The sequence below is a fragment of the Toxorhynchites rutilus genome, chromosome 1 (assembly GCF_029784135.1).
Source record: "Toxorhynchites rutilus septentrionalis strain SRP chromosome 1, ASM2978413v1, whole genome shotgun sequence".
Lineage (NCBI taxonomy): Eukaryota > Metazoa > Arthropoda > Insecta > Diptera > Culicidae > Toxorhynchites > Toxorhynchites rutilus.
Window position 1 is genome coordinate 56,881,343 of NC_073744.1, and position 17,147 is coordinate 56,898,489.

Genomic DNA, 17,147 nt, shown 5'->3' on the forward strand with positions numbered 1-17,147 from the left:
ATTTTTGAAAAGAGTCAGTTTTGGGAAAAAGTGGGGAAAAAATATTTTTCGGACCACCGTTAAATGGAAATGGTCACCCTAACGAAAAAAATAAAAAATACGGATCTAATGTTGTGGTACTTAACTACCACTTTCCATCGAAATCTGAGAACCACTATATCGGTTTGGCATAGTATGGCTGTATATATATATATATATATATATATATATATATATATAAAATATACAATAATATACAAAAGACAATCTTACAATCTTCAGACATTTCCACATTTTTAACAGACTTTCACATATTTTGACAGACTTTTTTTAAAAACCAACGAAAAGTTCCACTTTTTATCGAATGTTTTCAAATCGCAGGAGTAAACAATTGCGTGACAGATATTCAAGTCAAGAGTAGACTTTCTCGCGAGGGTAAGAATAAATCATACATCATCTAACTTCAATTGTTTTCACAAAACCATTCATCAACCCTTTTCAGGGCAACCAACACATAATAGGAATTTATTTAAAATGTTATTTGGAGTTATTCAAAATATTCCGATGTATTCCAAAGTAATATTCGAGGCAATAAAAAGCGAACTGATTATTACAACTTTCAGCAAGGAAGGAGCTTATGTGAATTCAGGAATGTGTTCGAACTCACCGGTGACTTTTTCATATCGATCATTTAATTTTAGGAAATTTGAGCATTGCTTCCGGATTAAGCCTTCCACCTACAACATCGAGTCTCGCTTGTGGTGCACTTGCATTTCATAGGGAACTGGGACGCTTGGAACCGTAGTGAAATTATTCGATGCTTCACCGACTGAATCCTTGTTTTTGGTCCGCTATTTTGGATACTAAATCACAGGCTAAGTGGTTAATAAGTGGCGGCACATGTTAAAAAGGGTATTTCCCAGTGGTGAGAGCTGTGTTCTTCAATGGAAAACTGAAGATAATGTTGTCATCGCCGCTGCCATCACAAAACCGATTCGGTTCGGATTGTCTGTTGACATTCTGCGAACGATGCTGCATAGTAAAGTTTGTAGGTTATTTCTTTGGGGAATTATGTTTCTGGGAGTGTTGGAGATTTAATTCGGCTAAGAGATACTGAAAAACTATTGAATATTCAATAACCAGTTGGGTTGTGCTTTGTAATAGACGAATTTCATGCCAATTCATCTTAGGAGTTGGTAGCACCATCCCAGATAGTAGTAAAACGTTGTGGGTGTAAAGACGTTAATCTTTGTATCTTGGTATACTTTAGATATTCAAAAAATAATTAGACTACTTTTTTGAAAAGGCCAATTTTTTTCTTATTTTTTTACAACAATTTATAACTCAAAAACTATAATATCTGAAAAATTGTAGTCAAAAGATGAAATGTAGGGAATTGTTGTTGGGCTATTCGCATTTTTTTGAGAATTAGAAAAAAACTATGTTTATGAGAAAAATGAATTTAAATTTTTAAAATAATTTTTTTTTCAGTGTAATTTCGTATTTTTGTGACCATTCAAATAATTTCCTACATTAAATCTATTGACCAAAATTGTGTAGGTATTTTAATTTTTGAGTTCTAAATCTGTGTATAAAATTTAAAAAAATTGACCCTTTTCAAAAAGTAGTATAATTCTTGTTTGAATATTTGAAGTATGCAAAGTTGCTTAAATGACCAATGCCCTTCTCTACAATCTAAGATGTTGCTGCCTATGGCCAGTCGAGTTGGCGTAAACTTCGTCCATAGTGTCTTCCAAAAAAACATAGTTTGTAATTGCAAGAGAGAATAAAATAACGAAAACATAAAACAGCAGCCTATTCGCACGTTAATAGAAGAAAACGATACTTTAGGCATTAAAAACCGAGATTTGGTAATATTAATCTGCTGTAGAAATCATACGATTTGACGCTGACAATTTTTGTTCATGTCGATTTACGCAAGAGATCGTGCACATGCGGACGATCTGCAACCTATCGAGCAGCTAAAAAATAAACATTGTAACAGAAACGGCCTTAAAATCATTAAGGCAAGGATATCCCACATCAAATTGCATCCGCAAAAACGCTGTAGGAAATCATCCATTGGGTGTTTTCTCTTGAAAATTCGGGTACGAGTAGTTTAGAATGTATGATTTACACTGTATTTCTATAGCAGTCAGTTCGAAAATTGGAAAAAAATTGCGTCACCTGAAAAGCAACGTCGCGAATTGATTTTGCGCAAGCACCTGAAAAATTCTCAACTCCCTCTGCGATCTGCTCATTAGGCAAACGGAGTGCGCCGTTCGTGACTACCGGGAATGTAAACGGGAAGATCTACCTCAAGAAGTGTCTACAGAAGCGTCTGCTTCCTTTGTTGAAGCAACACGAGGGCCCTATTATCTTCTGGCCGGATCCGGCTTTGTGCCACTACTCAAAGGATGCTTTGGAGTGGTACGAAGCCAACGGGGCCAGTTTCGTATGGAACTCCCCCCCCCACGCAACGGAACTATGGCCCATCGAAAAATACTGGGCTATTAAGAAGTAGGCACTACGGAAGCATCCCAAGGAAGTCAAATCTGAGAAAGACATGAAGAAAAAGAGAGTTTCCGTACAGAAGAAGCTGCAGCCAGATGTTGTACAGAACCTTATGAGTGGAGTTAAGCGTAAGGTTTTTTTTATAAATTCGTTTATTTTTGCAGGCTTAGTTACATAAGTTTAAATGTTAAATAAATATATTAACTGTATATTTTTATACAATTATAATTTTTATTATATTTAATAAGGTAGAAAACCGATTACTCGCGGTCGACTTGAGTTTAGAAGGGTGACATATTTTTATCAGGAAAAAGATAAGAATTGAGGAGATAGTAACAAAGTTGTTGATCACAGTCAGTTCATAAACCTATCTTATATCTATTATGTATTTACATTTCAACTTATTATATTGTTAGTAAGAAGAAAACCGATTGCTCAAGAAGGAATAAAAAGGAGGGGATAAGGATATAAGGGCAATCAAACACGAAGATCGATAGCTTTAAGGAAAACATGTAATCGAGGTCTAACCGAGCCAACACATCTCTCACCGGTACATTGGGCTGTCTTCTTCGGGCCCGAATCGAGTTTTCTGAATTCCATCTGGCTACAAAATACACCTCGCACGACCAAACAACGTGCTCGATGTCGTGGTAACCTCGGCCACAAACGCAGAGATTGCTACCGACCAGATTGAAACGAAAAAGTAGCGCGTCTAAAGTAGTGATTGGACATGAGTCGGGAGAAGGTGCGAATAAAGTCCCGACTCAAGTCCAGACTTTTGAACCACGGTTTGAGGCTAACCTTAGGGGAAGTTGAGTGAACTCACCGGCCCAATTCATCTTCATTCCATTTGCGTTGCCAGTTAGCGATGGTATTTTTGCGGACTAAAGAATAAAATTCATTGAAGGCGAATTGACGCTGATAAATATCACCTTCAATTGCCCCTACCTTTACTAATGAGACAGCCCTCTCATTACCCGGAATTGAGCAATGTGAAGCGACCCAGACAAAGGTAATGACATAACAGGGTCTGGATAAAGTACTCAAAATTTCTCGTATTCTCTCAAGGAAGTACGGCGAGTGCTTTTCCGGCCTCACTGAACGGATAGCTTCGACAGAGCTAAGACTATCCGTTACAATGTAATAGAGTTCAACAGGTCGTGAGGCGACGCTGTCCAGCGCCCAGTGTATTGCTGCCAATTCAGCGATATACACTGAGCAAGGATACTGAAGACTGAAGACAAAAAACTCGTTGAACACTCCGAATCCCGTGGACTCATTCATAGAGGACCCATCAGTAAAGTACATTTTATCACAATTGATATTCCCATACTTTGCATTGAAGATCGTTGAAACGATCTTCGATCGAAGATAATCTTATATTCCATGGATATCCTGCTTCATGGACAGATCAAAATGCACAGAGGAATTGATGTAGTCAGGAAAACAAACACGGCTCGGAATATACGGAGAAGGAGCAACCTGCAAGGAGATGAATTCATGATATGAACTCATGAATCCGGAGCGAGAATTTAGCTCGATAAGCTGTTCAAAATTTCTGATCACCAATGGATTCATAACCTTACACCGGATGAGGAACCGAAGAGATAATAAATTGAAGCGATCTTTTAGTGGGAGTACGCCTGCCAAAATCTCGAGACTTATGGTATGCGTTGAGGGCATACATCCCAACGCAATACGGAGACAAAGATACTGAATTCGCTCGAGTTCAATGAGGTGTGTTTTTTGCAGTTGATTGAAAACAGAAACTGCCATACTCCATCACTGAGAGAATAGTTGTTCGATACAACATTATAAGATCTTCGGGATGGGCTCCCCACCAGTTGCCGGTAATTGTACGGAGAAAGTTTATTCTTTGTTGGAATTTTTTACTCAGATACCTAATATGGGCCTCCCAAGTACATTTGGAGTCGAACCAGACCCCAAGATACTTGAATGACACAGCATGAGTGATCGGTTTACCCAAAAGTTGAAGCTTTGGTTTTGCTGGTCTATGCTTCCTAGAAAAAACCACCATCTCTGTTTTCTCCGTGGAGAATTCGATCCCTAGCCCAATGGCCCAGGTTGAAAAATTGTTCAAAGTATCTTGTAAGGGTCCTTGCAGGTCGGATTCGTTTGATCCTACGACAGACACCACTCCATCATCTGCAAGTTGTCTTAGGCTGCAATTTTGTGTAAGGCAATTGTCGATGTCGCTTACATAGAAGTTGTACAAAAGGGGACTTAAACATGAGCCCTGGGGGAGGCCCATGTAAGAGACCCGACTTACTGCCGAATCTCCGTGAGAAAAGTTCAAATGTTTCTCACAAAGCAAGTTATATAACATATTATTCAATAGAGGCGGCAGACCCCGAGAGTGTAATTTGTCCGACAAAACCTCTATTGAAACAGAATCGAAGGCCCCCTTCATGTCCAAGAATACTGATGCCTTTTTTTTTGGGCGTAAACCATTTGAATTTCTGAAGAAAGCAACGCAAAACAATCATTCGTCCCCTTGCCCCTGCGGAACCCATATTGTGTATCTGAGAGTAGGCCATTCGTTTAAACCCATCGATCAAGGCGAAACAAGATCATTTTCTCCAACAATTTCCGTATACAAGACAGCATTGCTATTGGGCGGTGCGAATTGAAGTCAGACGTGGGTTTTCCGGGTTTTTGAATAGCTATAACTCGTTCTTGTCTCCAATCATCTGGAACAATATTATGCTCCAGAAACCGATTGAATAAATTCAACAAGCGATGTTTCGCCACATCAGGGAGGTTTTTTAGCAAGTTGAACTTAATTCTATCCGATCCCGGACGGCAGAATTGTTACGAGAAAGGAGAGCAAGAGAGAATCCTACCATCGAAAACTTGGAATCAAGTTCGCACCTATCTTGGGGTATATCTCGAGCAATGTTTTGCACAGGAGCTTAACTTCCGTGCAAAGTTAAAAATCCATCAATGTGAATATTCTTCGCTTTCATTCGTTGAAGTGCGATTTCATGTTTTGAGCCACATTCCATAATTTTTTCATTGGCCTTTCTCGTGAAAAACCTCCCACGAAATTTCGTCAATAAGCACGTTTTTTCCCTTTGATCAAGTTTTTAAATTGATTTTCAAGGGCTAAATATGTTTGAAAATTCTCAATGGTTCCACGTTTCCGAAAAACTTTAAATGCATTTCATTTATCCTGATAAAACTTGGAACATTGGCTATCCCACCATGGATTGGGAGGCCTTCGACGAATAGTGGAACCTGGGATGGGGTTCGTTTAAGCTGTCATAGATCAAATGAAAAAGTAAGTTATATTCCTCCAATGGAGGAAACCATTTCTGGAATTCATGGCTAGAGCAATCACTTCCGAATATATTTCCCCGTCAATGTGTCTTGTGATATGCCATGTTTATAGACTCAGAAGAATTCGACCCAATGGTGATGGAAATTTTGATTGGCAAGTAGTCACTACCGTTGGGGTCTTGGATTACATTCCACTTGCAATCTAACGATAGTGAATTCGAGCAAAGCGAGACGTCAAGAGCACTTGGATTTGCAGGAGATTTAGGTACATGTGTTGTTTCCCCAGTGTTCAAAACGGTCATATTGAAGCTGTTACAAAGGTCATATATCAACAATGAAAGATTGTCGTCGTACTGTTCCCCCCAGGCAGTACCGTGAGAGTTGAAGTCTCCCAAGATCGATCGTGGCTCAGGAAGGAGTGAGCACATGTCAACAAGTTGCTTGCGGCTAACCGCTGCTCTCGGAGGCCAATACAAGCTGACAATACAGAGGTCTTTGTCTCTGATGTTTGCATGACAAGCAACAGCTTCGATCCCTTCTATAGACGGAAGGGCAATTCGAAAAAATGAGTGGCACTTATTGATCGCCAATAGCACCCCTCCGTATCGGTCAACACGGTCCAATCGTATAATGATAAAATCGTGGAAAGAGAGATCATCTCGCGAAGAAAGCCAAGTTTCGGACAGAGCACATCACAATTAAGGTTATGAATTAAAAATTTGAATGTATCCAATTCAGGGATAAGACTACGACAATTCCACTGTAAAACAGTGATATCTCCGACCTCTCTATTTGAATTAGACATCAAGAGAGATAATCATTGCAAGGAGGGGCCATGTTTGCATCAATTGTTGCAAAATTGTCTTTAATACTGAAAGCATTGAGATGACAATGGTTCGGATGGAATCGGTAACATTAAAACACGTGAAGATTTGATCCAAAATTGGGCGGCTAGCGTAAGGTGTGAGCATACGATTATGGTATTGAATGAAATTGAATGAAATCAATATGCCAAAAGGTCACTAATGGGTTATATTTTATTGTTTGAAATTTTGAAAAGGATCGGTCAGCTAGGTAATTTTATACAGCATTTTTTCCGTGATGCAATTTGATGTGATACGCCCTTTTCTGTGAATGGTTACGTTGTGGACCTTCGAATGGCACTAAATTACCTATTTATTGTAACCTAATATATCGCGATGGCTTTGGAATTACTGCAGCAAACAGCTTTTTGAAACGGGGTGTTCGCTTGAAGTGTTATGAAGATCGAATATAAGTTCTTGAATTTAAATAAATGCAGAAAATAGAACATACGAAGAGAAGCATTGTAGACACTCTTTAGCTTTCATGTTGTAATTGATTGTCATCTAGCTTAGTATCGGTGACAAATCATGGTAAAGCGACTACAACACTTCGCTTCATTGGCATGGCCAGCGTCTCGACAGATCTGATCGATCGACGGGAGCCATAACACTCGTAATTCCGCCGAGAAACCCACAGAAGTCTGCAATAACTTTGGCGGATGTATGCAATGCGCGTTTGCCTCGTGGCGGCATTACGCTGGGGAATTTTATGTTTAATTAAATGTCCCACTCACGCAAGCGGCAACTTTTTACGACTGCGGTCTGCCAAGTCGCATTTTCGGTCCTCGCCTCTCGATTCGTTCTGTCGTGGTTCTGTTTTTTTTTTTATTATGTTGCCCTCTCACACAAACACCCCCCTCGACGAGTGAGGCGGCCGGTTCTCTTAGATGCGATGCGGCAGTGCCGTTTTATATGTCTCTCATGAAAAGCAATAATGAAAATTTCGTGTGTATTTTATACGATCCATTCCTAGACCTGGGGCCATTTAGCGCAGCAAATAAAAAAGAATAACAAACAGCGAGCGACGAGGGTATTAATGCCCGGGATCTGGCCCCAGCGCCGGGCGGAGAATTTCACTCTAATCAAACACATTTTATTCGCAGTTAATGCCGCAAACATGTGGACTCATATCTATAAAGCCATATATTTAAGTGACAAGATTTGTGCGTCCCAACGGTTGCGGCCACCCCACTGGGAACGACGGCATGAATGTGGGAAAGGAAGGAACGGTTTCAGAACATATCTTATGCGGACCAGATATATATATTTACATCTGATACTTAAATTCGGGAATAATATATATATTCCCGAATTTTTCGTTTCAATCTATTGAAGTTTCAATCTATTGAACCCATTATATTATGTTAAAATTTGAACGAAACCTCCCCACGACACGCGTCCCACCCGTAATCAGAAACGAACACTTCCTCCCGATAAGCACACACTTCCGGCGAACATTTTCTCCACGACTGAAAAATTGACACCGATCTCGGTGTGTGTGTGAGTGTATGTGTGAAAATCTGCGGTTAACCTTCTCCCCCCATCCCAGCGGAAAACAGCAACAAGAGCCGCTCGTTCCGAAGTGCTACGTGCGATTAAGTGATACGATACGCGTATAAATTATCCAACTTTATAGCATTACACTAGTCTGCATAAACTCCGGTCGCTGTTCCTTGCATACCATACCACACGATCCGTCCGATCCGATGTCGAACAAGAACCGAACGGATAGTGGCGAACGGGAAGATGTAACCACCCCTCACGTGTCATCGAGAAGTTTCATGGTCCCGCTTGGCACGGTTCAGGTCGATGCGCCGCCATAAAGCGATGACGGAACACAACATGAAATGTATGAAACTAATGTCGGAGCTTCGTGCGGGGGATGGTTCCGTGGCAATTTTACGCAGAATTAAGCTGGGAATGAACATGCTGGAAACGGTAACGTGTTGCGACAAATATAATTACCCTTTCGCCGGGAACGGCTTCCAGTTTTGATGTGTTCAACATCAAGTCTAGGAGTCGTTCCCTGCGCTTTTTTTTACGTAGGACCACGGCTTACATTGAGGGTGTCAAATAAGAAAACAGGTCACGTTTTTATGAAATAAAGTTAACGTTAATAACTATTTTTGCTGCGAACGGATTAAAATCGATTTACATGCCAATCGAATCGGTTTTTTTTAAAGATTTGTTTGATATGCTATACATTACAATCCCTTAGTCTGCATATAATTTAAATTGGTGAGAATTGGAAGCATTCCCATTTCCTCATACATTTGTAATGTCCAATCGTGTGCTTTCCCGAACAGAGCTGTCAATAACGGGCAACTTACGCAGCTGCTAGAATAGAAATAACGAAGGGCGATAGGGAAAAGAGAATATTTGCAAAGTAAACTCCACCTTCGCATAGTAAGTAAGCTGTCACTAGCGTATTGCAGTATTGCATCTCCTTTGAGGAAAATTCTCAGAATCTTTCTGTGTCCGAAACAACAAACGTCGCTTATTCTGCTCGTTTTGTGTTTTATGTTTCCTCTCGATCTGTGAACGCTAGCGAATATTTCACTTGAAGAACATCTGGCATTCCCATTAACACAACCATTCGAGCCATGGCAAAGCAGGTGAAAAAAGAGAAGAGTGCAAATGATTATAGGTCGCTTCTAGCCATCAGTGTTTGGCTTTGAGTGTGTAGCTTGTTTTCGTTGCACGAAACTTAGAACTTGTTCATTTCCTGTACATGTGAATAGCACACTTTCGCACACCTACTTTTAGTTGCCATTCGTATTTGGTCTCGTGCGCATCGGGTCTGTTCCGATGCAACAAACTCCTAGCTTTGTTGACGGTTTTGACCGAGAGTCGAGAAACGATTTTTCATGAACGTTCATTTTTATCGCTGCAACTGTGTGCATCTGTTAGACGCGTGTTTGATGCTTGTTGAATGGCGATGCACGGAAGATGTCTCTCGTTAAATACTTAGTTCAGTGCGTGCATTGATATAAAGAAACAAATTGCGACATATGACCAATTAGTGTATTGTTCTCGCAAAGGTAAGAAAGAATCGTTGCTTCTCGAAATGATTCTACGAAACCACGCAAGCCGTTAAACCTTTTAAGGGTCCCTGGAACATTTTACTAAAGAGTTATTTATTAAATATTAATTGATCAGCACTTCACCGAAAATGTCACTGCTTTCAAGGACAATAGAAATAAATCCCAATGCAACTGTCATCTGTTAAAAATCCAACATTATCTATGAGGAATTTAGTTCATTTTATAAAATTTGATGCCATTCTAAAGGTAGCTTCATAATGTGTCTATCATAGAGGTCTTGGTCCTTATTGACGAAAAACTCTAGCAATAGATTTTTACAATCTTCTCTTGGTCCCTATTTCTTATCATCCTGGAAATTTTTCAATGCAAGAAGAAGGTGGTAATCGCTTGGTGCCAGGTTTTGGACTATATGGTGGATGCATTAAAACATCCCAATCAAGCTTTCGGAATTGTGTGGCCTTGCATTGTCCTGATGAAATATTAGAATATCAACAAATAGTCACGAGTAACGAATATGATTTTGTTTTAGTGTGAATGACTTTTTTTCAGCTTGAAACTCACTGACCTCATTATATTGATGACAATAACAATTCATTTTATTCATTTTAGCAAATTTGTTGGTGATGCATAAACAAATTTGCTATAATGAATGAATGCGGCATCGAGTGGGGTTCATAACTTCGCGGTTATTCATACTTTAAATATCAAAAGCAACAAATTGATATTCATCACATTCGAAACGATATTCCTTCTGGCAGTGAATTTGAGTCAAAATTCAAAAATAAAAAAAATATTCAGGCTGGACCATTTAAAGAACAAAAACACGATGAAACGAACTTTGTAAGAAATCGCGCAGGATTTTATTTGGCGAGACGGTAACAATGGCATATGCAGGACGAATGCAACGAGTGGTTGTAGCTACCGTCAAGTGCCTTGCGACATCGGAAACAGCTGATATTCATTTGGCTAAAATGAAAATCAATTCCGACGTCTTCAATAATCAAGATGAAAATGACACTGGGTGGAAAAATAAACTTCAAAGCATATTAAAGAACAAAATTCATTTGCTCATAGTCACTGGTTGGATCTGTCATTTTGATTTTCGTTTGGAGTATACAGGTTTTCGATGCAACCTAGCCCGAAAATCTATGCATTTGAGCTTAGCGAAGATGATTTTTGTCAACACTGAACTTAACACCTCATCTGTTGGCCAGTTCTGGACGTTTCTGGTCAATCGCTAGCTTCAAACGGTTCATTTGTTCCCATTAGAGATATTACTTTAATGTTTTGCACTAAAAAAATAGAAATTTTTTTTTAAAAAAGTTGAAAATAAATTAATTGCACTTATTTTCCTGTTGCTGTTTCGGCACCATAAACCCCATTCACAATTTCAGCTTGCATTTTCGCATTTATAAAAGTTGTCCTTCATTGTTAACACCCTGTAACTCACAACTGGATGAAACAAACAAAAAACAGCAAAAGATTTTTTGTTTCCTTTACAACGAGCCCAAACTTGAAGCGGTATGATCGATATTACGCGATATATTGGTCACTAAAGCTACCGAGAAAATAATGGATAATTTTTTCCTAACATTTCGCCTACTATTCCACCTCGATATGTACCTCATTGGTTCCATCTGTTTCTCCATACAAGCCAGAAGCAAAATATGATTTTCATTTCTCTCTTTTTGTCATTTACCAGTCATAGAATTTGAATAAATTCATTCTCGATTCGATTCTTTGTTTTTAGGAGGCTTTAAACTTTGCAGTTCATTCGCCTCTAATTCATTCTCCTATCCAGGGAATCTTGTATGGCAGGATCGCCAATGTGATATTCCGATGAATAACAACATACAACACTATTAATTGTTCAAAAACTAACATCCATCTCTTTCTTATTGTACCGTTCTGAACCATATTTCGGACACTTTGTTCTAATATCTTGAAATGCTTAATGCACTGATGATTTAACTACAAAATTAGTAACACAATTGCTTCTTTAGGGTAATCCCTTGGTTTCACTATCACTTCATTTGAGAATTACATTTGAATTATTACATATTAGGAAAAAATCCAACAGCACTACTCATTATCGTTGTGTTTGACGTTTGCTTAGCGTGAGCACGTAGAATTCTCCCCTTCATCAATATTTAAATTTCCCTCGTGTTTCATCAGTTCTCATCATCGTTATCAGGTTACTGTGATTGCTTGGTGAGTGTTTCGCAGTTGACTATAAAATATAATTAAGTGTAATGTAATTTTCGTTCAAAAAATTACAAAATAAAGCGTCCGAAATTTGATTTTTTTTATAAATAGTGTCCGAAGTTTGACTCTTATTCGCTCGATTTAAAAAGCATTTTATTCGATGTTTTTCTAATGTTTTCAATCAAATAGGTAGGGGAAGTGGAGGCATAGTGGTCACCCTAAAGAGTATGCCCATTTCCAGCGTCCACATACCGATTCAATTCCCGTTTCTCGAAGAATATTATAGTTCAACTCATTGTTCTTCAAGATAGTAAACGGATTTTACTATAAAAATTCAAAATAGTACACTTTTCATCATTAGAAAAAAAGGTGAAAATCGAACATTTTTTTGCTTGGAGGTAAAGTGGTCACCTAGTGGGGGCAAAATGGCCACACGCACATATCAAGCTAAATGGGATAGATTTATGCGTTTTTTCGTCCAAATTTTTTTCAAATCATACTTGATATAGTAGGTACAAGTATGAAATAAGTTTGGCCTAGAGTCACCTAGAGTCTCAATTTAATTTTTCTCATGCATACAAAAACGTAGTAAGAAACACATAACGTTCCGCATAATGAGCTTTGGTTAGTGAGGGTCGCATATTTATCCATGGTCAAAGTGACAAAAGGATTTTCTTCAAGAGCATAATGTGATGCGGTATATCAACTTTAGTAAACAGAACATTGTAAGTTGTTATTCGCCTATGACCAATTTGCCCCCAAACATCAAAGCAATTCATATGCTGAGATTAAACAAAATATCTATTCACCTCCCCTAGAATATGTGAACAGTCGTCCAAACTGATGATTTGTCCAATATAATAACTAAATTTCACGAGAAATTCTTTAGATACCATGCGCACAGAACTACGGCCGAATGGCTATCGAGATAGCAATTTCTGTTTTGATTTGTATTTTGCCATGCGACAGCTCTACTGAAGTACAGGGTGACTCAAAAGTCATACGGCATCTATAGTCAATAGTACAAAACAAGCAGGTGACCACTTTGCGTCCCATGACCAATATGCCCCCACTACCCCTGCCAAAGTAGAAAGCTTAAAAGCATATTGAACTAATTTATTTAAAATATTAACCAAATAATACTTGTGCATAAATTTGAGATCTGTTTTCTGCATGATATGCCTTAAGCGTCCGAAATATGATTCAGAACGGTATACGAGGTATGGCTATTAAATAACGAGACTGGTTACGAAAACGGGTTATATTTTAAAAATTACGGAACAACTATATGCTCCCCTTCAATATACTCCCCTTGGCCCTCACACACCTTTCCATACGTTTTTTCCATTGTTCGAAGCATTGCTGAAACTTTTCCTTTGTGATGGCGTTCAAAAGCCGCGTCGCTCTTTCCTTCGCCTCTTCTACGGACTGAAATCGGGTACCTTTCAACACGAATTTGATCTTGGGGAATAGAAAAAGTCGCATGGGGCTAGATCTGGCGAGTACGGGGCATGTTCGAGCACTGGACTGCCCTTATCGGCTAAAAATTGCTTCACCGACAGCGCTTTATGGGCAGGTGCGTTGTTGTTCGTGTTTTTCGTCACACATGATTTCCGACGCGCACTACAAACCACGTTCCATTCAAACCACTGCTGCTCGCAAATTACTATAGTGACAAAAACGTGTTTTCGTAAGTTTATAGCAGACACTTCAAGCTATCGAACGCACTATTCGTTTTTTCCCCCACTCCTCCAGGGCGCGCTCCAGGCTCGCAGTCTCACCATACCTCGTATACCAAATCTAGGATTCCACATGATGCTCTTCAAACTTCCTAATAATGGGGTACACAGCAGACTTAGACTTTTCCACATGTTTTGCAATATATCTACAGGACAGTCCGTCGGAATAGTACTTTTGAACAATCAAAAATGATGACTGTCTAGATATGTTCGTGCTATTTTGCAAAATTAAACTGTCAAATCCAAAGTGCCAGCATAATGTCAACAAAATTAACTACACGATGAATGATGATTCATTAAATTTGGGTTGAACGTTGAAGTTTTATCGTCGCCCAAAGTTGTCCGTTTTTTGAAATGAACATTGTTTATTCAGAGAATATAGAATACTAAAAATATATGTAATTAGTGTGGGAGAAAAATCTACAGGAGCTCTCCTGTTATTTGCATTTAGTCGAAAAAATTGCAAAAAGAATGTATTTCATCGTGCTATTCGTGCTATTTTGCAAAATTAAACTGTCAAATCCAAAGTGCCAGCATAATGTCAACAAAATTAACTACACGATGAATGATGATTCATCAAATTTGGGTTGAACGTTGAAGTTTTATCGTCAACCAAAGTTGTCCGTTTTTTGAAATGAACATTGTTTATTCAGAGAATATAGAATACTAAAAATATATGTAATTAGTGTGGGAGAAAAATCTACAGGAGCTCTCCTGTTATTTGCATTTAGTCGAAAAAATTGCAAAAAGAATGTATTTCATCGCAGTATTGTATTCTAAGTGTAAAACAAAATGAACTCTTTCGCTCCAAAGCAATATTTATAGTCCTGGAAAGGACTGGATTTAATTTACTGAGTTGTGCGGACTCTGCTGCGTGATGTGATGTTTAGTTGAACGTAACGGTTATTCACTTTTGGTGGCGGTACCTTCTTTCAGGATCGTTGCTCATTTCTTTGGCTTCGGTGTTTTCGGCGTTTGGGCAATTGCACCAGCAGTAGCAGCAACTTTCTTCTCACCGGTCACCTTTTCACAGCAGCAGCTTTGGGCTGCTGATTATTTTTTTCCTTCTTCCCTGCAGCAGCGGTAGATTTCAAACATTTCCACATCGTAAAACCAAGAAAACAACACTTGCTTCTTGGATTTTTTTTTCCAGGAATGGAAATGTGTTCCTTGCAGTATTGGATGACCCAGCATTATTCTTTTTTATTCCACAGAGTAAAGTTTTCCCATTAACCTTTGTCATTTCAGATTGCTAGGAGTACCGACGAACTCTTTCTCGTTGCTAAAACTGTAGCTGATTGACCTCTAATGGAAACGATGAAATCGTGTAAGAAATAAAATCCATCGGAAACTGTTCTAAAACTATTCCAATACCATTTCGTTGTTTGTTTTTCTCATTCGGATAAATCACCGGATAACTCGTTCCCATTCGCGTCCCCCATTTATCTCACCGAAAACCGACTGAGATCCGATCGGGGAGGGGGCGAGTCCGCTTCATGTGTCAGATTCAATGGTTCCAAGATTTTCCCAAACCTCTCACGGTTCACCGTTCCACACATTACCCGCCCCCGTTTATGTAACTTTTATTTCGTTATAGTTGCTGGTACTTTTCCTTCCGTTCCATTTGGGAGTCGGATTATTTTGCCATTCTTTCCGAACTGTTTCACCTCGGAATTGTGTCCTTCCACGTCGCCCCTCGCTGGGTGGGAGGCCCACTAGTGGAAAATTTATAATTCTCTTCATAACTCGGTTGGAAACTCCGAAGCGCAATCTGGGGGGAAGCGTTCTTGTGGGCGGGTATACAGAAAGGACACAAAGACTTACCCAAGGAAGATTTTCGTCGGTGTACGGATGAATTATTTGGGTCTGGTGACACTCAGATGTCGAGTGGTTGCGTGAAGTTTCCTCAGTTGGGACGAATTTCGTTGCTGTTATATACATACTAGGTTTGGTTGTGGAAAATATTGTCTTAGTAAGCTTTTATTCTATTGTTTCGGACTTTCCTCGATTGATCCCATACAATTTCCAACAATTGAGTCAGGGGAAAAGGGGGTGAGACGGACATGTTAAGAAGAACTTCAATTGTATCTTTGGAAACTCATGTTTACCAAAACAGCAATTCCCAATGAAATCGTCCTAAAAATGCAGATTTTAAAAACTTGTATTTTTGATTCTAATGAAAGTGTGTATTCCGTTTGGGTTGGAAGAAATATGAGTTTTTCACAGCAATTGGGAATTTTTCGACTCAAGCGTAACTTTTGAAAAGGGCGTATCGATTTTAGTAAGAGAAATTTTTGATAATTTATATCTCAAAAACTATGAGTCGTACCGAAATAGTGTCTTAGAAAGAGTTATAGAGTATTGATTTTTTTATCTCATTTATTTATTTATTAGGCTCATTAGCATTCTAGCTGTAACAGAGTCGGGTTAATTCGTGTACATGTACATATGTTTATGTTTCTATAAATTGTAAATTACACAGTAGTTAGTAGTAGCCATTTAGGCGTAAGGGTATTCTTTCTGTTCTTCCATTGTTCAGCAGAATCGGACAGCGGAGACAGTTGATATTGATCATTGTTGAGTTATTTATAGAACAGCAGCCCGATGTTTCTTGCAGAGCAGAGGCAGTTGTATGGATGAATCGATCTTTGTTCCACCGTGGATCGATTTCCATCGCTGATAATGGTTGCGTGGACGTTTATTTATTTATAATGATACTACATCCCATTGAGAGATTAGATATTCTTCACAATTTTTCGCCAATAATCCCGATCCATGGCTGCAGTTCTCCAACTCCCGACTGCACCGATTCTTGCCAAGTCCTGCTCCACCTGGTCCAACCACTTCGCTCGCTGGGCTCCTCTCCTTCTTGTTCCTACCGGATTCGATGCGAACACCATCTTTGCAGGGCTGCTGTCCGGCAATCTTGCAACATGCCCTGCCCATCGCACTCGTCCAGCCTTGGCGACTTTCTGAATGCTGGGTTCGCCGTAGAGTTGCGCCAGTTCGTGGTTCATTCTCCTTCTCCATACTCCGCTTTCCTGTACACCACCGTATATTGTTCTGAGCACTCGGCGTTCGAAAACTCCAAGCGCTTGTGAGTCCTCTTCAAGCATCGTCCATGCTTCGTGCCCATAGAGAACAACCGGTCGAATTGGGGATTTGTACATGGTACACTTCGTACGGGGTCGGAGTTTGTTGGACCTCAAGGATTTGCGGAGCCCATAGTAGGCTCGACTTCCATTGACAATGCGTCTTCGAATTTCACGGCTGTTGTTGTTGTCAGTTGTTATCAACGAGCCAAGGTAGACAAATTCCTCTACCACCTCGAGCTCGTCGCCGTCGATCACAACACTACTACCAAGAAGAACTCTGTTGCGATCAGTCCCTCCTGCTAGCATGTATTTAGTCTTAGACGCATTGATCCCAAGCCCAATCAGCCCTGCTTCGTGTTTCAGTCGGGTATACAAGTCGGCTACCGTCGCATGTGTTCTTCCGATTAT